Source organism: Lepeophtheirus salmonis, chromosome 12 (assembly GCF_016086655.4).
Source record: "Lepeophtheirus salmonis chromosome 12, UVic_Lsal_1.4, whole genome shotgun sequence".
Taxonomy (NCBI): domain Eukaryota; kingdom Metazoa; phylum Arthropoda; class Copepoda; order Siphonostomatoida; family Caligidae; genus Lepeophtheirus; species Lepeophtheirus salmonis.
Window position 1 is genome coordinate 8201651 of NC_052142.2, and position 22530 is coordinate 8224180.

The following is a 22530-nucleotide window of genomic DNA, read 5'->3' on the forward strand; positions in this document are numbered from 1 at the left end:
AGTAGGGGAGTCTTTCACAAATCATTTCCTCTATTACTTCAAGTTGTTTACAGTCACGAAAAATATGGGCAAGTGTTTTCTTTTTGTTACACACATTGCACAGTGTCTCTTTGTCTATTTTATACACTCCAAAGGCGACCCAGTACCTCAGGTAAAACTGTTTAGGAGTTTGATACAGATAAAACAATGATCGCACATATTGTTTTTGGCACATTCTATCAATTGTTCTACATTATATAGTGATGTAGATGTCGTATGGAGGGTCTATTTTCTAACTCACTCTTTATTGGTTTGGTTTTTAACATCTAGCGCTGATCTTAGTGGAAGTTCACTTGAAAACTCCTAAGAGGGAATCGCGTTGCATACGCACGATTGAATAAATAATTTTATACTTTCTTTCTTTTTCTCCCTTCTTAAATTACACCAATCAGTAGTCATTAATCCAATTTAGTCTAATAATATATTAGAAGCAGCAAATGAGTACATTAATTGTCTTAGTGAAAACAGCACTGATATTACTTTTACTAGTTTTCACGAACTGGGATATAGTTTTTATTCAAGTCTCTGGTAATACAAAAAAACTACTTAACAAATTTGGTATCGACTTTATAATTTGAACATTCGCACTGGGTTCATTTTTTCCCATATGTAAGTTAAAGATTTAACCTTCAATAATATATATATATACTTGCTAACGATTACTCGGCGTTGCTCGGGCTAAGAAGGGAGAGGGGAATCACATTGTAAATGGTCAAACTAATTGAGAAAATTAAAAAAATATTCAGAAAATACTTCTATATACTAATAATTATATTATAAATGTTTCGTTGTTTTCGAAAAAGATCCTGATAATTTTAATTTTCTTGGATTCTTCAGACTATATCAATCCGGTTAAGTAAGGTAATCCACAAAGTCTCATCATAGCAACTTCCCCCGCCAAAAAATAAACTGCAAATAAAATACCAACATATATGTATTTAAAAAATCGTCTAGATGAGAAGTTCATCTTTTATTTAATTCAAAAATTCCTAAATCGAAATTTCTGAAGAAAATTGCAAAAAAAAATGCAGTTATTTGGCACAAAATAGTTAATAGCATTTATTAGAATTGTAAAAAAAGTAATTTTTTTTTTACCTGCAAAAACAAAAAAGTTATGAAGAATAATTTTATCAAAAAATAAGCACTCGATAAGTGGTTCATTTCAGCAAATATTGGATTAATTATTTTAAAAAATGTTCCGGAAATTGAAAATACTCAGTCGAACTTTTTGCGTTGGTATTATTATGTGCAAAAAGCATCGTCTAATGGCATTTCTTCTTATAAACTGGAAATTGATGTTTGATGAAAAGATGGAAAAATAGAGAGAGAAATAAAAAATAAAAAAATTGTTCAGAAAATGACAGATATTTCCGTTAAACATCAATTTTTATTTGACAAATTTATATGCAAACGAATTTCCAGACAAATTTTTACAAACTTTATTCCTTTTACTAATCCCAAATTCCATTAAAATCCATTTTTTGCAACTGATATAAACGAAATTGCAATTTTCACCCATTTTTTTTTTTTAGTCCATAACTTTTTTGATTTTGAATACATTTAGAAAAAGTAGTTATTTGTATAGATGTTTTTTTGAAACGCCAATCACTTATTGATAAATAGCTCAGCCCCTTATTTAGTATCCTTAAGCTGGAAACAACGGTTTTTGGGCTTTGGTTATTAGCCCCCCTCATATGACCCTCTCAAAAATTGACACCCCCGTCTTAGCGTGTCCAAGCTCAAAAGAGGGACCCATGCAAAATTTCAGCCTCCTAGGATCAATGGTGGGGGAACGTAGAAAGGGCATCTACACTTACAAACACAATCTTTTATATATAATATATACCGATTATCATGATTATATAACAATATTAAGCTTTAAGGACATTGTAAATATAAGAAAAAAATTTAATCAAAAAATGAATAATACACGAAGTTAAAATTGCTCAAATTGTTCACCAATACACAGTATACAAAGAAATGGAATAAATTGTTGGAAAAATATTTTTTTTTAAATGATCGTAATAAGTATTTTAGTTTTGGGGTCTTAAAAACTATAGTAAAGTATTAAAATTAGTATATGAAGGGAAAGTAACAGTGGATTAATTGTTCAGGGATCCGCTGTGTATAAAGATATTGACTTGAAATTTTTAATAGAATCTTGTTTAAGATTGTCCAATCTACGATTTTGGATTACAAAATTTAAAAAGATATATTTTAATGAATTGACGTGCCCATAAACTTTTTACTGATTTACTTTGAAGATTTTAAAAACCTATTCTTGGATATTTATCTCTATAAAATGTGACACTTCCACAATTTCCTTTTTCATAAGAGTAAAATTAAAATATTTTGGTATCTAAGGGATCTACATTACCACCAGAAAGACTTATGTTTCAGATCTGTTCATTTCTCATTATTTTGCACGAACAGATTTGGAAATTCTAAGATTTTTTTTTTTTTTCACAAAATATTTCTTTTCATGCAACCAAGATTACGAAAGAAACCCTTAAGAAGTAAGTAAAGCCATGATGAGAATCCACAATTTATTTTACTTATCTGATTACTGTTGACAATACTTAAGATATTGAGGAATCACTTATTCGCTCAAAAAATTGCTCACTTTGACCTTTTTCGTGTGAAAATTGCTCACTTTGGCCTTTTTTGTGTGAAAATTGCTCATTTTGCTAAATTGGTATGAAATAAATGTTAAAAAGTTGGATTTTATTCACAGTTTTTTGTAATTCTTTGATTATTTTTTTCGAGGAAAACTTGCAAAAACCTTTGTTCCATTCGGCTCTCTTTTTGGAGGTAAAACTATGTATAATATGCAATCAGGGTTATGATTGGATTGGTGAGGGTGCCATATTCTCACAACAACTAATTATAGGAAGATGAAATTTGGCCAAAAATTGACTATTGAATAATTCCCCTTTAATCTTGTAACAAGGAAAAATACTTTGTCATCAAATTCTAAAGTACTGATCTTTCATTTAGGCATAAAGTTGAACACATAATCATTGGAGATGATGATGTGATGCCTCTATATAACAAGACTCCTGAAGATAAAACCAACTTCAAATTTGCTCCAACTATTAAGGTGGACGTTGAAGGGTCTTTTAGTATGTTAAAAACTACAAATACTATTCGAAGATAAAAACTAAAGAAGAAAATATTTCTAAAAATCTTGATTTGTCGAGATAATATAGCAAAATTTATGAATAAATTATTATGATAAACATAAAAGTACATTTTAATTATCCTTATAAAACTGTATTTTCTTTATTAGAAATTGCTCGATTATCATATTTTGTGTCCTCATTTTTCCAAATTTTAGTTATCTTTTTTTGCTCATTTTGGCCAAAAATAGCTCAAAAATACAAAGTCTACTGATGACACCCAACAGTAAGTTAAAATTCAAATATGTATGTACATTTATACATGTACGTCAAAATATATATTACCTGTGCATAGTTAAGAAAAAATAGTTGTTTATGAGTTAAATTAAGTCCAGGTAAAAGATCTTCTTCGCCATTGATTCTTACCCATTTGTTGTAAGCCTGAAAAAAAAAAAAAAAAAAATACATGAAAATAAATATTTTTATTTGAAATTGTATAATTATAGGATATATATGTATGGAGCTACATGAAATGGTAGTTGAAATAAGAACACGAGCGATTATTCGTTGGCTAATATTCCCTTTTCAGGTTAAAATTCGATATTTAATTATAGGTTTTATTAGGGCTGTAAATTGAAAGCATTTTTGATATGAAAAAAAAAATAAAAGAAAATGGACATGGTAATCTTGAAAATTAGAAGAATGTTTTGGAAGAGAGCAGCTTAGCTGTCCTGACATTTCATTGTATTACCTGCAAGGAGCTTTTAGAGAAAGGATACAAAAAAAAGTTCCATTAGGTATCAATCAAGGGTATGCAGAAACTACTCCGTTGTTTATCCTCAATTCTACTGACACATTCAAAATGCTTCCAATATACAAACCTATCTATTATACACCTTTTTAACTTATATCAACTGCTTCTCCGAAGTTTTACAGCTTCAAATACTAACTTTTGAAAGTCGGGTATATTTGAATAGTTTCTCATAAGTTTTGACTTTTAGCAACTAAGTTATTGTGTACTTATTATGTATCAGAATTGTTCAATGATATATTAGGTAGAGTAAAGTGATCTTTTAATTTTTTATGTCCTATGAGTAATAATTTATCAGGACATCTCTAAACGCTTCTACTTTCTTTATTAAGTTTCCTTCTTTAATCCTTTTGATGAAGAAGAAATTTTAATTTCTATTATTAGAGTGTTCAATGCAATTATCTTCAGAGCATCAACATTCGGTTGAAAAGTCTTGTTCATCTTGGCTCCAAGACACACTTAACAGCAAAGTCCAGGGAGTTCACGTCGTGTGAGGACAAAGGCCAGGAGTCTACCGGCCAAAAGTCAACCATGTTCTCCTTGCAGAAACGATGCACCTTCTTAGATATGTGCCCCGTGGTGCTCTCCTGGTTAAACATATAGCTGTTCCTAGGTAACGTGTTCTTCAACCATGGGAAGCCATGGTACCTAAGGACCTTGCAGTAGACTTTCTCGTTGGTCTCCAAGAAGTAGGAAGGCATCTTGCTACTTTTGGTTGCAATTACGCCGAAAACCATGACTTGAGCTGTATGTTTGGCCTGGAAGGTTCCTTTGACCTGAGGTCTTGATTAAACCCAGTGGCGAGACATGTGCAATGTGTGATTATTCCCATAAATGAATCTAAAAGTAAAGAGTAAATAAAAGATTTGCTCCAAAGAAGTGGGAAAGAAGGAAAACAAATTCAATTATAATTTATACACTGTATTTCTTTAAATTTAATATGGAATATATGTATCCTTTATATCAGATAAACTCTAAAGCTAAATAAATTCGCAATTCAATAATGACCTGTTCTAAAGCTTCCTCTTGTCGGTCCCATCAATCTCAGTGGGCTGTACTATGTGGCCACCATTTTATTTCCTTTCCGTCTGAAAAAACGAGTAGTCCCTTTGCAGACCCGTTAGTGAGCTGTGCCAACTTCCGATTTAACCCAATCAATATCTCCACCTCCGGAGATACCCTAACAAATTCTTGCACGTAGGATTTAAAATAGAACTTAAAGTTGAAACCCTAATGAGAAGGAGTTCCCTTCTTACTAAAAAATCACTTTATTTTCTGAGGAAGACACAGCCGGTTCTTTGGACCAATCGATTGGAAAGAACCTTGAGATGATCTTTGTTTCTTAGGAGGATAAACAACGCTGATCCTCCCATACTTCTTTTTGGTAGTACAAAAGACGACTCCCGATAGAAAGGAGAAAACCTCCTTCTTAACTAGATTATCTAAACTTCCTTCATCTTCCTCAAGTTTCTATTCGTTAATTTTAAAATAAAACTCCTTTAAAACATGGAAACATCTCCTAACTTAAAGGACAAGCTCCATAGCTTTCATAGTTGACCCTCCTTGGAAGACTCCAATAAAGAGTACATAAGAGTGAAAAGATCCGGGATCATTTTAGTGTACATAGAGAATAATATTATATACTACTAGTACGAATACGCTATCTTAAACATAACCAACGAAAAAATAGAAAGATTAGTATTTACATTTAGCTTTAATGAAGTTATATAGTAAAAAAAGAGATAAAATAAAATTTGCTCAGAATTTGGAGTTCATTACTTAAGGATATGTTTAATTGTGATAAGACGAGATTCCTGGGCCTTGGAGGGCAAGTTTGATTTTTCACTATTAAGTTGATTTTTTTCATAAAGCAAGATCGATTTCTTGTATTTTTTTTAAGATATGGGTTGTCAATTCGAAAATGCACAAAAAAACAACAAAACGTATATTAAACACGAATAAAAAAAGGGAATTATGAAGAGGATGAGTGAGTTAATTTTAGTATGTATCAACAATATTTATTATGATTAAAGACAGAACATGGCAAGTTAGCAATAGTAATGAAAATAAGTCAATCACAGTACCAAAAATTTGAAAAAAATTGTTTTATTTTTACCAAAATCAGTATTTTCACATATGTTGCATTTTCAAGAGTGTCAAAAACGGGTGCAGGTTTGATTATATTTTTATCAAATGTGCAGAAACAACGAAAAATGTTTACCTATTATATCATTAAAGTTGATAGTAAATAGTTTTAGTTGTAGAATTTAGATTAATATATATTAATCTTTTTATTTTTTCGTTGGTTATGTTTAAGATAGCGTGTTCGTACTAGTACTATATAATATTATTCTCTAAGTACACTAAAATGATCCCGAATCTTTTCACTCTTATATTCTCCCAGGATAAGATCTAGTATCAATATATTATAGGAAGAGGCATCTCTAGATTTACTAGGCAACCTGTATTTTTTTAGGCCCCTACATTATTGATATTTATTAAATTAAATCTTCAATTTTTGTTGCATCAGCTCTTGCAGATATCTTGTGCTGGAGAGGTTCTTTATTGTCAGATTGTCCTTGTCATCTTTAAAACGACATTCAATATTTGAACTTGAGACTATAAGCTAGGCTGTAATATCATCTCTGCGTTTCTCAACATTTTCCAAGCTCTCAAATGCTTCATCACCCATCATAAATGTCTTGTGCACAATTTATTCTCATTAAGCACCTTTTACATTGATATCTACCCAAGGGTGTTATAAAACACGTGAGAGGTCGACTATTTTCCTCGAGTTCTAATTTAAAAAAACCTTTTTTCCCATCTACTACCACGAAGATCTGAGCATCTATTGAAATGTTAATTACGGCTGAGATGAGTTTAGTCAAATAAGTGGATATCTTCTAATTAAGTGTCCTCCTTTATTGGATCCTTTACGTAGAGTAGGTTACTTTGGAGTAGGTTAGATCTTGGTCCTTTGTTGACAAATTATAGTGGTAAAGTTGGGGGGTTGATGTTGGAATAATTTCGGCACCGATCCTACCGACTGCTCCATGTATTATATTTTGTATTAGTTTATTTACAGGATATGTATATTTATTATACATTTTGATGAGAAAGACTCTTATATTATTACTAACAAAATGTAAACCGATACATAAACTGCAGAAGGGAGAACTATGTACTTATATGTATAGTAGCCATGGTCCTACTATCTTACAGTACATCCCAGTAACAAATCTCATTTTTTTGGTTGTGGGTCATTAGTTTATTGGTTATTGACTTTTTGAAAAGTCTCAAATTTTTTTCGAAATTTATCCGGTTCTAATTAGCTGAATAAAACAAGTTGTACTAATTTGAAGTAATTACATTACACCGGACCTGATGGCACCCATTTTTTTCTCTCTAGCAGTAATTATCAGTGAAATAATTTACGTTGAAATATTATTGCTAATTTTAAATTATAAAAATGAGAACAACATGTATTTTTTTTTTGTATATAAGAATTTGAAGTAATTAACTGATTTTCATAAGTCTTATTATTAAAAAACTCAAAAGCTAAATTGCAATTACTTTAATCCTATAAAATAGTAGGCTAACCCATTTTTTTGGTAATATATATTACAACGACAAGCGCACATTACTCAATACTCCAACAAATGATAGTGACTGAGAGTATTTTCAAGAAACTTTTGAATCTAGCTTCCAGAATGAAACCACACCCATCCCGCTACTACTATTACTGCCTGATTGCCACACATTCACACAAAATAATATGATGATTTTTTAAGTTTTAAATTACATTTTCTCGTAATTGAATGATCACATACAAAATATAAGCAAATAAGAAAAAACAATAGAATTTTACTAGGAATAATCATTTTTGTGATTATTTTTTTTCGTTTACACAGTTAACTCAAACATATAAAAAGGGTAAATGTACTCAAAAAATACAAAGGTAAAATTATTGATTTAATCAAATTTGATAAAAAATACAAATGTAAAATTATTGATTTAATCAAATTTGATAAAAAATACAAATGTAAAATTATTGATTTAATCAAATTTGATAAAAAATACTAATTACAGATTCGTGATCAGCACACCAAATTCTATTAACAAACGATGAGGTCTGCTAGGTTTTTTTTTTTTTTTTTTTTGATGAATTTTCATCCTGTTGTCCCTCGTAGAATATGAAATCCAAACATCTCTCGAGATAAATGATCAAAATAAACGTATCTTTATTCTATTCCCTTTATCTTTCTTCGGTACTAATTCTTAGAGAGCATAGAAGTCCACTACTTCAGGTATTAATGGATAAAAGAAGATCCTACTAATCATCCAATTTTAAGTAGATTTATATTTCAAACTTATCTCTATTAAAATAATTCAATTATTTAGATGTGTTGTTTTTTATATATTTTAATTTTACGGTAATAACTTCATATTTTTGTACTACCTAATTATAATTCACATATCTTTATTTTATATTTCACATCCAGATCCTTTTATCATAGTCTAAAATTTGGATCCCGTGATAGTTTTAACCCTGGAATATATTAATCAATTTATATATAGGTTTATGTATTCCTAGCCAATGAAAGAAACGAATTTGATCTCGTACGAAGCTTAAATTGGTTTGGTTCTCTTCTAAGGCTAATTTTTTATCCTATATTATCCCAGTATATATAAAAAATAGAACATCTCTTGTTTATGATAGAATATTTTGGATCTCTTCATTTGTCCTTATTCTTAAAAAAACTTATGTCTTTCCATCTTTAATTATTAAAATATTGAATAAAGAGGTTATTAAAGATTTAAAACGCAATCAAAAATGCATACAATTAATAAATTCAGCAGAGTTTAAAATCATAATTTCTAATTTTGGACGTTATTCGAATCATCTTTCTTAATTTGGGGAGCCATGAAATAGAAAAAATATAGAAGAAAAACCGTTATTAGTATTTTGTAGCTAACATTTTCTTACCCTACATTTTTTCCGCCTAAAATTTTTGGGCTGATATTTTTTCCTCGAGTAGATTTTGTCGCATGACATCTTGGCCGACTTTTTAACTTTTTAAATTATCATTTCGAACTTAACAGTTGTATCTCGATCAGATTAATTATATAGCTAGGAGAAGAAAAAAAAAGGTATAATGATAAAGAAGTAATCTGTAATCTTGGACTATATATATATTATTATAAATAAGAAGAAGCAGCAAGGAATCACGGATCTGGGATGTTGAGTCTATTTTGAAAGGACTCATAGACTTGAGGCACGTTAATGAATCATAATTGTGGCTTTAAGAAATGGAAAAAATCTCCATCGATACAAAGAGTGGAATATTTATTCATGAATCAAAGCTCTTTTCCGAAGATGGCGGATAGCCTCTTATTTCTCCACCGTATCTTCCTTTACTATCAACGACATTAAATACCTCAAGAAGTTGCATTTCTTTTCTTGGATTCATCACACTTAGCCTTAGTCTTATCCAGGGAACACTATTAATATATATGGAGAGTGAACGTCTTTTAGAAAATCCATAGATTGACATACACAATCATCTTTAGTATCTCTACGTAGCAAAAAAAAAAAAAAAAATGCTTGATTTGATAAAAGATAATTGTGAAGTGCTCCATAAGCCTCATTACAAGGTGGCCAAGATGAAAAAGGATGGAAAATACCGCTCAAGGAAAAAAGGAAGTGGTGGACACTACTGGAAAGGGATTCTGAGCTTCTGGGGACCTGAAGAAGAAGACCAAGGAGGACCCCACAAAAGCCATGAATCGCCTCTCTAACGAGTTTGATGTTGACGAGGTGACAATCAGGAGTGAAGGAGGACTTGGGGTTGTCTTGTTACAGAAGGACCCCACACTACCTGTTGACGGACACTCGGAAGGAAAGGAGACTGCAGAGTTGTAAGAAAGTTCGTGCCTGGAACCAGGCAAATGGATCCATAGTAAAAAAAATCTCTGACGAGAAGATTTTCACGGTCGACCAGGTCTACAACCGTCTAAACTACCGTTGGCTCGGGGGATCACCAGAGTAGGTCAAGAGGGTGTTCCGGTCAAATCGTCCGGCCCAAACAATGGTCCTGAGGGTCGTGCCATCCGACGGCAAGAAGATGACTCCTTTCTTTTTTAAGGCTGAGAAGAAAAATCGGCCAGGAGGCCTACTACAAGGTGCTGAGGTTCACCATACTGCCATGGCTAAAAGCCATCTACCCAGAGGACAACTATGTGTGGACCCAAGATGGTGCACCTTAACACACATCAGCCAAATTCCAGAAGTTCTGCGCCAATAACAGGGCTGATTTTTAGCCTAGGATATGTGGCCATCATCTTCGCCAGATTTGAACCTGTTGAACTTTGCTTTGTGGGACACTTTGGGGAAAGAGATTAACTGGACATCTCGCCCGAACATGGGACCGTGTGGAGGCTGTGATTGCTGCTGAGGGCGACTATATTGAGTGAACATGTTCACAAAGGTTGTGTTTCAAAGTTTTGTTTAAAAAATTTGAAAATTATTGACATTTTTTTAAAATCAGTCATTCAGTCCACGTTTTGCTTCCGAACCCTGTACTTTAGCCTCATAAACTTAAGGGGTTGTCGAATGGCAATGCTCTCCAACAACTTTTTATGTCTCTAAATTTTATCATTCTCTGTAACAGTATGTTTTTTGCATTACATAAAGGGGATTCAAATTTCCAAAAAGTTTTTACCCTGATTTTTTTATCAAACCAGTAAATGTAATTATAATCATCTCCTAACTTTGAACATCCTGTATTACTTTTTACCAAGTAGACCATATCACTTTTTAACTTCAAATACCGAGTCACAATGATATATTATATGATGCATAGAGAGGGGATATCTAATTCATAAAATATGAATTAGCATGGTCTTAAAATTTTTGATAGTTTATATATTTTGTATATTTCCAGTCCTTTGTAATTAGGTTCATCGAGACACTGTACCAATATTTTAGTTCTGAATATACTATAAAATAACTATTTTCTTCACTCTTTTATGACAAAACATAACTCCTTTATTTGAATAGCTCACGTATAAATTAATAGTAAAAAAGGACAAGAAACTTACTTACAGATACAAAAAGTAAAGTAAACACCAGAAAATAATAAAATAAATAATAATAATTCATAAAGATTAGAGGGTGCACATATATGTGTACTTATCTTACAAATTGGTAACACTTGTAACAAATGATTTTGAGCTACAAAAAGTCGACAATAACTCAAAATTTAAGGGATATTTATAAAATTAAAAGTGTAGAATTGCATTAATACTAAATCATCTGAAAGTTTCAACAAAGATATTTAGAAATGTAAATTTTATTATGGCCCTTGTATGTATTTTCTAAGTGAAATTAGCGACTTTAATATTAATATTTTTAATAAAATACAATGAAATCAAATACACTTTTTGAAAAAATAATTATAATCTACTGTTATATATTATTTATCCCTAAAAAATGGGATATTACAAAACTGTATTACATGCATTCACCAAATTCATGAAAAATAATTAATTATTTAAGAAAATAAGAAGTAATTTCTAAAATGAAAAAAGTGGAAGTAGAAAGAAAATGTGTAAATAAATAAGTGAAAGACTTCAACGTCAAGTATTAAATTATAATACTTGACGAAAAATTAAAATATATAAAAAGTATTGCCTTAAATCTTCAAACATTTTACAATCTGTTATGTCTATTTACGTTATGTGTCGTCTTCTTTTAAACATTAAAGTAATAAATATGTAATCGTTATTTTAGAAAATGAAGGATTCAAAATCATGTTATTAAAATATTTAATTTGAATTAGTTCTAACTAATTACTCCTTAGTTATAATAATATATAAACATTACAATATTGTATGGTACAAAAAATGTAGGAGGGAAAATGTTAGCGATAAAATTACATAGTACCGAGAAAAACATACTAACGAGTACAAATGCTGTTGGTTATTTATCTCTTGGGTGAATAAAATTCAAAATACAACGTGCATACTCTTCTACTCATGGAAATCCCTGAATATTTTGCAATTCTCGGGATGAAGGATCTCATATTATTTTTTGAGAACAAATATAGGGAGAAACAGACATACGATGCTTAAATTAGAGGAAGAAGAATTCTGCTATCTCCAATTGTGGTATTAATATAATTTATATTAAAAAAAACCATATAAATATTCATATCCAACTTTCCAACTGCGTCTAGCGAAGGAATATAATGGGTCCAGTTCTGCAATATGATATCTTTTATTCCAGGAATACCTCCAATATCCAACTCACTGTTAAATATCTTCTCGGATTCTAACTCTAGCCAAGTATCGTATGGAGTCTCTCAAAGTCGGAGTTGCTTCACTTCAACTCATGTAACCACTGGATAAAATTGTAAAGACAAAAACTTAATTACTTGGTCCATTATACTAATTATATTAGTATACGCGAAGAAAAAATGTTTGGATGTCTCCAAACGACCACTTCTTAAAGTACACCTTGTTACCTTTATAGTACGCAACATTTAAAAAAAAAAAAAAAAAAAAAAAAAAAGGAGGCGCGAAATCATGTGGTAGTTAACCAAATAAGTAAATCACACTAAAGCTTTAAACCAAGTATCATCACGAGGGTCCACGTAATGAACAGCTGAAAAATGTCAATGTGCACTGTTTTTTTTGTCCGTTAGAGGGATTGTTTAGTTATTGTTTGGAAAGATAATTAGGAGGAGTTAATATCATGTGTATTTTACTTTTTAGAAGATGCAAGTTGAAGGTTCGGATGACGGAAATTGAATTGTTGAGTATAAGGGAAAAGATATCCTGTGTTGACTTGAACCTTAATGAAGATTAATGAGAACTCATAACTTCTTTTTTAAGGAGCTCAAATTGAAATATCAAGTATGCCTTAAACCGTTTCGTGTTTCATGGTAAGAATGAGCCGCATTGTATGAGTATCAAAAATAATTTACTGTTTAGTTTTTTATGCTTTCCGATTGATTATCTTTCTCATTCACAATGTATTTATTAGTCTCAGCCCTTACTGAAGACGAACTTAGAACTCATAAAATTATTACTGGATCAGTTTCATCAGATTCCTTCATTTATGGGAAGATACTCCCATCATACATGTATCGCCGTCGGAGAGAATCGTCTCATGAAGAACCTGCATATTATGTACAAGATATACAACTCATCAATCTCTAATGATAATAAATAAATAAATCGAAATTTGTCAATTTCTATTTAGTTTACTACTAATGCTGTTTTCATTCAGTTTTTATGAACTTGGATATCTCATGCATCACTATTTAGTATTTACTGGATCTATTATGAATATATGCATATTAAAACATTATACGATCAAATTGTAGATCGAGCTACTGTTACAATATGTTTAATATATAGTCTGTAAGGGATACTTTGAGTAAACTATTAATCAAATTTCATGGGAAGATTTGGTTCTGGAAACAAAGATCAAGAATATTGACAGAGAATGGGAGCAAGTAGACCACTTCAAGGAAACACGGTGATCATAATTCACTTATCCAAGGAGATACAAAGGAATTGGGGCATTTAATAATACAAATTAGGTTTTGAACTACTCACCCTGCAATAGCGATACTGAAGCGGTCTCTTTATCCCTGATTCAAACCGACCAAACGATGTTAGTCCATAAACGTAGTTATGAATGTTCCAAATAATTGTATCATAAGGAAATTACGTAAGCAATATCCAAATCCTGATAAAATCCAGATTTTTATAAAGGCTATAAATAAATGGGAAGATTATATTATAATAATATGTCACCCTATACTCTCAGACAAACTATGTTATATAAAGTACAGAATAGCCTCGCATCTTTACTTCACGCCATGAGTGTAGCCTGTGCAGTTATTGTATTATGATACATACATTAAAACAGGCATACCTGTACTCTCCGAACTTATTTCCTTGTTGCAGCTGTATTTTTAGCCGAACCAGATGCCACTAACATAGCACATCTAAGACATTTTTGTGTCTCTGTATGCAGTATTGGAGAGTGATATTCTCTTGTCAAGTTTGTTTTTACAATAAATACTTTAAGTTATATCGATATTATACATGTATTTGCACAAAATATACAGGAAGACAAAAAAAATTTATAACAGAGAAGCTAAAGCTAGCCACTCTGGATCCAAATCATCTACGATATTCTTATAGTATGATATCAGTTTATTTACTTTGGTAAAAAAAATCAACTCCTATATTATCTGATATATCCCCATATTTCCGTTCGCTTATGCTGATAGTGATAAATCTTCTTCAAAACCTCAGCGTGCTTGATTATATAGATATTGTAGTCACTAGTATATTCTTTGGTAAATCCCTCGTATTATGAAATTAGGAAAACTAGTGTTATATTAATCTTGGATTCAGAAAGGTCATTTCAATAGATAGGGATTCAGTTTGGTCCTTTTCATCTTCCTCTCACGTAATTCCTTAGTCAAGGAGGGGAATATCTAGCATCCTCTACCACTATAAGGAAATACACTTACTATCTCGGAGAAAAATTTGAATACCATATGACGACAATGAAGTAAATACTTATTCGTCTCGTGATTTGGCGAAGAAATAAGGACTCTTGGCGACTTGCTGCTGTTCAGAAATATACTTATTTACCTTTTGCGATTCTCAAACATGTAATAGATGACATTACATGAGGTCCAAAGAATTACAACAGTAATAATATACAATAACCTTTGAGTAACTAAATGAAAAAGGTGAATTTCAGAAATTTCGTGGATAACGGTCATCAATATGACTATACTTAAATTCAAGTAATTCAAAATTTACCGCATTATGAACTTAACTGAAGATCAATTTATATTTGTGAGTGAGTCTCGGTGGCAGAAAAATGAAAAGCGACATCTTAGGTAAAAAAATTTGTAACGCTGCACCATTCTTTCCCCTTAGGCTAATGTTCGCGTTTCGCTACTTGTTTTAATACTTTAAATCACATCAACAGCTATTTATCTATGAAGTACTCGAGTACTGTCATTGACATATTATTTCTTCTCAATTTGTAAAATGAATTAAATAAATATAGGTATCTCATACTATTAAAATCCTACATAGTATTTTATTTGATACTGTATTATAATATTACCTTATCAATATTTAATTAAAAGCTTAACTATACACTTCTATTTGAATATGATAGCCTAAATGTCTTCATAGAAATAATAAGACGACCGAAATATATATATATATATGACGAGGGATCAACAAGATACTGTATTCCTGTCCTTTAACAAAGCGTAATTGTGGTATAACTAAGGGTGATAATTTTGGTAAGAATAGAAAAGCGTGCGAGGAGAAGAGAAGAAATACTTATGGCATCATTGATTAAATAATATACATCTTCTTCTATCAATCAAGAACGTTATCATTCCCACCTTTATTATTCAATATTAATATAATATTAGATGGTGATAGTCGATAGAGAACTGAATAAAATGCCTAAAATAACGTCGCCTTCTGTATGGATTTCTGAAAATGGAGGCCCAGGAATTTGGAAAATACTTACCTGATGAGAAACAGATGGTTTGTCGTATTTGTCGATATAAATGTGCCTTTAGTCCCCTGTCTAGAATTACACGCCACTCATTATCCTCATCTCATATCAAGAGCATGGATATTCATCTAAAAAATCAAGTTAATGATGAATACATCAAGTCAGACTTTAACTCTGATCTCACTAAGATGCTTATTGCATGTAATATAACCTTATCCATTGCTAATCATCTATGTTCAAAACATTTATGGAGAAATACACGGATAAACCTATCCCTTCCCGAGGATCTATCATTAAATTAATGGAGGATGTTGGTACTGATGTCATTTATAAAAATGTTTTAAGTCATCCACACCAAATGACGATCAAGTTATCAGTAAAAAGTATAAAATATTTACTAATTTCGAAATGGAACTCTGAATTTTGTATTATCTAACAGTTAGTATTCAATTTTTTTTAAATCTAACCCTAAAATATGATTCTATTTTAGCCAAAATTATGCAGAATTATGATACACAACTCATTCAATGGCAAACAAAAGTGCTTAAATGGCCACAACAACGGGAGTAGTAGCTTTAGACGGTTCGCAAATAGTTTGTCTGAGACTATATTCTTCACTTAAAGACTTGGGTATGAAAATTATGTTTTCCAATATTACATAGTCAATAAATATTACTCTTTTTATCACTTAAGGCTTAGCTATGGTTGATTAGGCTCCAAGAAATGGTGTTCAGAAAACTCATAAAAGGCAAAAACAACTACTTAAATGGTCACAACAACGGCGGTACTTACATTGGGTGTATCATTATAATTAGCAATTCTGTATATCCTTCATGATAATAGTATGTTGTTATATAAGCATAAATAACGGGGGGAAACATCTTTTTTGATGCTCTTAATAGGGAGTAATATCGCCGGACATTACTACATAATTAGCTTTTGCTCTAAATCTTTAAAATGGATTTATTTCTAACAATTTTTTATTAGTCTATTTATTGTCTAATTTTATGATTTTGACATTTACTTTATTATTAATAATTAGTTAGATCTCATCGGTAGAGATATATCTATCCTGTGCACAATTGTATATAGCAACTTCCACATGAAGAAGAGGAGTGATTATCTTTTTGATTAAACTCCACGTCTCGCTTGTGTCAGAACAAGAAAATATTATTTGGATCAATCTATTATTTCAATATTCTGTAAATATAATTTACTGTTATTAGTTATATGATTCCAATTGTTTAATTTTGTATATTTAACATAAATGTATGATGGTATATTTTTTATTATGTAGATTATATTTAATTAAAGCCTTCTTTTTTAAACCTGGTACTTCAAATATATTTCGAAATACTCTACTTTGTCGTTTCATTAGCTATTATTCTGAGAATAAGGTTCATAATGAAATACAATTTCATGGAGTGTTACATTTTCAAATTGCTAATAAATACTTTCGTTATACCCTCAAAAATCATAATGAAGCAGGCAGATGATAATCACATCAGTATTTTAAACAATGAAACCATATGTATTTTTTTTCCCCCTTCTCCTTGCACGCGTTTTTCTCTACAATATTATCAACTTTAGGTATAACTTATTATTTCGTTTATATATCAAAAAGAATAAATTATGAAATAGCCATGACTTATCAAGTGAATTTACGGCTTGTATCAAAATACAAAGGGTATTTTTGTGTTAGTGAGGTAAAGCCGTATTAAAACAAACAAAAATAAAGACTGTAAAATTCTATGATTTATTCTAGCTGCATGTTGGTATGTATCTTTGACTACTTTTTCAACGAAGATTATAAGGTTTAGAGAAGAAAAGAAAGAAGGGAGAATAAAACAAAGGATTTTTGACAATAATATGAAATTTGAGCAAACGACAGTTCAACTGGAATATTTTTAGTTCTTTAAAGATTATTCAAACTATAAATTAAGAATAGTCGATTATTACATATGTGTAGTTTAAATAAAGTTCTTTGCAAAATAAATTAATAAAATATAAAATAATAAATCAACATAATGATTTATTTATTATTTTAGGCACTGAGCATTTAAAATGAATTTCTAGAGTATGATTCGTATAGATTCTTGAGGTTGAATTTATAATATATTCTGGCTCTAAATCTAGCTATTTGAAAATTTACAATTCGGCATCATAGATAACTATAAACATTATCTATATTATTAATCCATCCAAATCCTTGTATAAATACATTTGGCCATACTGACTCCCACCTCATTCATTAGTCATGATTATGAGATTTAGATGTATCTAATCACTAAAAATTACATTATTTAGATCCTTTTAAGCTCATGAATGGAGTTCTAAACGTAATATTTTTTAATGGTGTAGTTAGAGGCTGAGAGCAACTTCTCTTGGACGGTATAATTCCGACTTCACAAGAAAAAAACCTGGAAATGGGATTGCACCTGTTTGCTAATTGTTTTTCTTTCCCTAGTCCTTTTCTTCTGTCTCTACCCATTTTCTCACGTACATTTTCGTAATATCTCAAATATTATAGCAAAATAGAGAAGTGACTTAAATTATCAGAAGATGTGGATTTAATAATAACAGCTACGACAAATATTTTAACTTTATAATGGAACAACGTTCATATAGGTTTACTGATAGGAATTTATAATCAAAAAGGATATTTTTCACCAAAACATGTTGTGCGATTAGAGTTTATACTACTCCAGATAATATTAGTACTCATTGGTCTAGGTTTGTGTTAACACGCCTTTTTTTGTTTCAAAATGAAGAAATAAATACAATATAGAGATATTTTTTAATGATATACCGAAGATAGTTTCAAAACAGTTAGAAATGGTGTGTTAAACTTATTAACCAAAATTGATGAGTTAATATTTGATATCATATTGTTTAAAATTGAAAGTTCAATCAAGTCTAATCCAAATATAGTATAAATACAAATTGACTTACCCTAAAAGCTTGCTTTAAGCCTCCATTATCAGCTATATTTTCTCCTTGTGTCATACGACCATTGATATTAAGTTGAATATCAGAGATCATATAAGTAGAATATTGATCTATAATGCATTGGGCTGCATTATGAAATTCGGCAATTGTTCGGTTGTTCCACCATTGCTTTAAATTCCCAAATTTATCAAATTGTCGACCTTCATTGTAATAAATATACATATATATTTTAAAGCTTACAATTAATTAAAAATTATTTTTTTGAAGTTAAATATGAAGTACCTAAATATCGAAAAAAAAATGTTGAAGGTAAAAGAAATTGTACATAGTTTCGTAAGAGGAGATTGTATTAAAAGTTTAGCTATACATTTTTATTTGTGTATCATAGCTAAAATTTATTAATAGAATTAATAAAATGGTCAATATATATTTTATTTAGAGGACAAAGTATCAACAAAAATTGTATTTCTGTCCTTTTGGGAACGGAGCATATGTCTAAAATAACTAATTACTTTGTATATATATATAAAAGAATAAACTATGAAATATCCATGACGTAAGAAGCAAGACGAGGAAATTGACAGCTTACAACAAAATACATTAGGTTTTTTTCTGTTAGTGAGGTAACGCCTTGATAGAAGTTGTAATCTTTCCTCCGTTCTTCTTAGCAATACAATTATCAGGAGGGATCTGAAAGTTCTCGAAGTCTCTCCTAGTGTAAAAATTCTTCTAGAGAAAAATGTGTGATTTCCTCCCTCCTCTCATGAATTAAACGCAAACACAGTTATCATATACAGATCTTTATTACAATTGAACACGCATTATTTTTTTAATTAACATAACGCAAATATAACTTCCTCTTCCTCTCCCCGCGCTCCCTAAGAGTAAGTATGTTTGTTGTTATACACCCCCTTGATATCCATATCAGGTGAAATCTTCGAATCTGCAGGATCTCGTAATTATTCTTCGCGTTCTTGAAAGGGGACGATTGATAAGTATCTTATACTGGTCCCGATCCGTTAAATGATTCCTTCTCCTCAGGTCCTTCGTGTACCTGGGCGCTCCATCAACGTCGAAGCTCAGATCACTATTAACTGCAATTACGATGCCGTCTTTCCATTGTTCCAGGCATCTTAACTAACAAGTTTAACCCAAACATTGTCTCTGTTTTCAAACCATCTTCTTTCCAACCTTGGATGGGGAGAATCTTTTAAAGGATCAAGAAAGGGATTTCTCCACATACCTCTGAATATTTTTAGATAAGAGATTGCACCTTCTTAACTCCAAGGCCATATATTGTACTAGAAAACAAAGTAGTTTACTGATTTCCTTGTCCGTGCAAATATAGCTTTGATTGTTCGATGGCTTTGTTCCACGATTCCATTACCTGATGTTCTGTAAGTTCCTCGAAATATGAGTTTTATCCCTCAATTACTGGTTGTTGCACTAAATTTTCTAAATCTATTAGTAATTACATTCATTAATATTTTCACTAATTCTTTGACTATTTCCAACTGTACATTCCTACAGGTATCCTTAGCAAAGTGTAATGTGGTATTAATGCCTCTATGATGGAGAGAATGACTTGTACAATTTTGTCCGCGTCATTATGGTTGTTTTTCATTTTTACGAGCCAAGCCTTTGGTTCTCTTGTTAAAGAGTCTGCTATTGAGCTGGCATCGTACTATACCTCAAACTTTCCACAACTCTCAATATTCCATATCCCACCGATGGGGTATACAATTCTTATTCTTCCATTAAATCTTGTAACATCCCAAGAGTACCAAGTATCAAGTCTCCAAAACCTCCTACCTTCTATTTAGACTATTATTTATGGGATTATAGCAAAATTTGGTTCCGGGGCGTTGCTGGCGCTGACGACGTCCCGGACCCGTTCCCCTGACTTGAAGAAACATACAATTTCTTGCCACTTGCTAGACTCTTCCACAAGTATAGTATTTAATCCTCTCCATGCAATCCCTCCTCAAGTGAGGTCCTCCACAGTCATAATACGAAACTTTTTTCGCTCTATCCACGAACCCCACTTCCGTCACTTCTTCCCTTGGTAGATCCTTCTTTACATCCCTAGTTAGGATCTCGCATTTGTAAGACCTCTAGTGTCGATCGGAGACGAGAGCTTACATACGCAGAAAAACCGGAAATGAATGTCATCTGTACGAGGCCGGACGACTCCGACAGTCCCGCCAGTTTGATGAGGTTTTTATATAAGCTAGATATACTTCTATTGACCCACCAGGACTCCAATGTTTGATCATCAACTCATCAAAAGCTACGAATGGGCTGAGTGAGAAAGCGGTCCTTAGGACTTTGTAACTGCAATCCTCTTTTTTCCTATCCAGTTCGATGAGTTGGTCATAGACCTTGCAGGCCCTTTGGGATTGCCTGGTCATTTTACTAATTTTAAGTAGTGTCTTTGGTAACTCAGCTTGGCGGATCCATAGCTTGTGATTTCCTCCTCCTTCCATGAATTAAATTCAAACATATTTATAATATACAAAACTTTATTACGATTTATCCCGCATTATCTATTTAATAAACATAACCAAAACACAACTTCCTCTTCCTTATCTCATAGTCTACTAACATCTTTATTTTTTTAAATTATTTATCATGAAGATTTTGACTATTGGACGTTTGACATATTTGTTAAAATGTTTATAATCAACTACTTTCGGACTCCCTTGCCTCCTTCTTGATTGACGAAAAAAATAGTACTTATACATTCAGTCGGGTTAGAAACTCGTTCAATAATATCATCTTGAATTAATTTATCGATAACTGCCCTTGCTTTATCGTGTTGAAGTATGTTTATTGAACGTGCAGTCTAAGTTTTATGCACTTTTAAATTTTGAGAGTGATCCAACTCGATTTTTATAGGTTGTCCAGACATTGGTCTTTCGTCAAAAATGTAACTGAAGATATCTTTAAATTTTTCCATGATTTTATCCATCTCTTCATTTAAGCATTGAACATTGTTCGCTAAAACATTTGGAAACCCTTCCATGATGACTGATAATCTTTTCAAATCATCTATACCTATGAGAAACTCTCTTTTCATAGACGATGTAATTCTAATGTTTAGCATAATACTTTTACCACTTGAATGTGTAACTTCTAGTTGAGCAATTCATTCAATTTTCATATGATAATTACTTGCATTGAACAACCACTGATTTGTGATGTCCATTTTTTGGAATCTATTTTCTTTTATATAATCATAGGTAGTTATACTCTTGCTCGACTCTGTGTCTGGCAATGCCATAACCTTGACATGTGTCAAGCATGCATTGAGACTCGATTGAACTTTCAATTCCATCCTCTTCGAAGACTTCGATCCTTTAACCTGATTTTAAATTTTTGATGATGAATAACGTTTTGGACTGTTCACTGTTGAACAGCATCGACTATTGGCCTATATATTGAATTTGGATTTGTCTTAGGAAGACAAATGTCATGGTTTTCCACATTTGAAACATGTGATTGATTCTCTGCGAGAGCAATCTTTGATATAACTAGTACTTCCGCATCGCTTAAATACCTTTCTTACAATTTTATCCTTTTTTAAGAAGTTACTTTTAATCTTATAGGATGTATGAGCTATAAGATTCATTGCCCTTTGACATGATGTAGCTGCCTCTTATCCACGACCAGTGTGCTAGACTTCTTCTCTTGTAGGATTTTATAAACTTAGTAATTTTTTTCGTACTTCATTGTCTGTAGTTCCATTAACGTACAGAAAACTTGAAAACTTTTGACCCATTCAGCTAATTCATGAGGATTATGATCTTTTGTTAAATTGAAAGGAAGAGAAGAGTTGTCAATATGGATAATGTTGTTACTACTACAAGGTTTGGGTGGTTTATTTAAAGTTGATTTGGCTGGTTTCTCATTCAAAGACATAGTATCTAAAAGCTTCCCCAGTGTCTCTTGATATTTGGTATTGTATTCCTCCAATTGGGTATTGTAAACATCTGTTTGATCTGGATCTATATCCATCAATTACATATATTGTTCCTCCA

The 22530-nt window shown here is 31.3% G+C and overlaps 1 protein-coding gene and 1 long non-coding RNA gene across 8 annotated transcripts in view; one reads left to right on the forward strand and one right to left on the reverse strand.

Moving 5' to 3' along the window:
- The window catches only part of LOC121126920 (uncharacterized), a 172984-nt gene that overhangs the window by 58720 nt on the left and 91734 nt on the right, over positions 1-22530 (reverse strand). The window lies entirely within an intron of this gene.
- On the forward strand, positions 16050-16902 carry LOC139906698 (uncharacterized). Its single transcript, XR_011782477.1, has 2 exons — positions 16050-16171; positions 16235-16902. It is a non-coding gene; the product is annotated as an uncharacterized lncRNA (long non-coding RNA).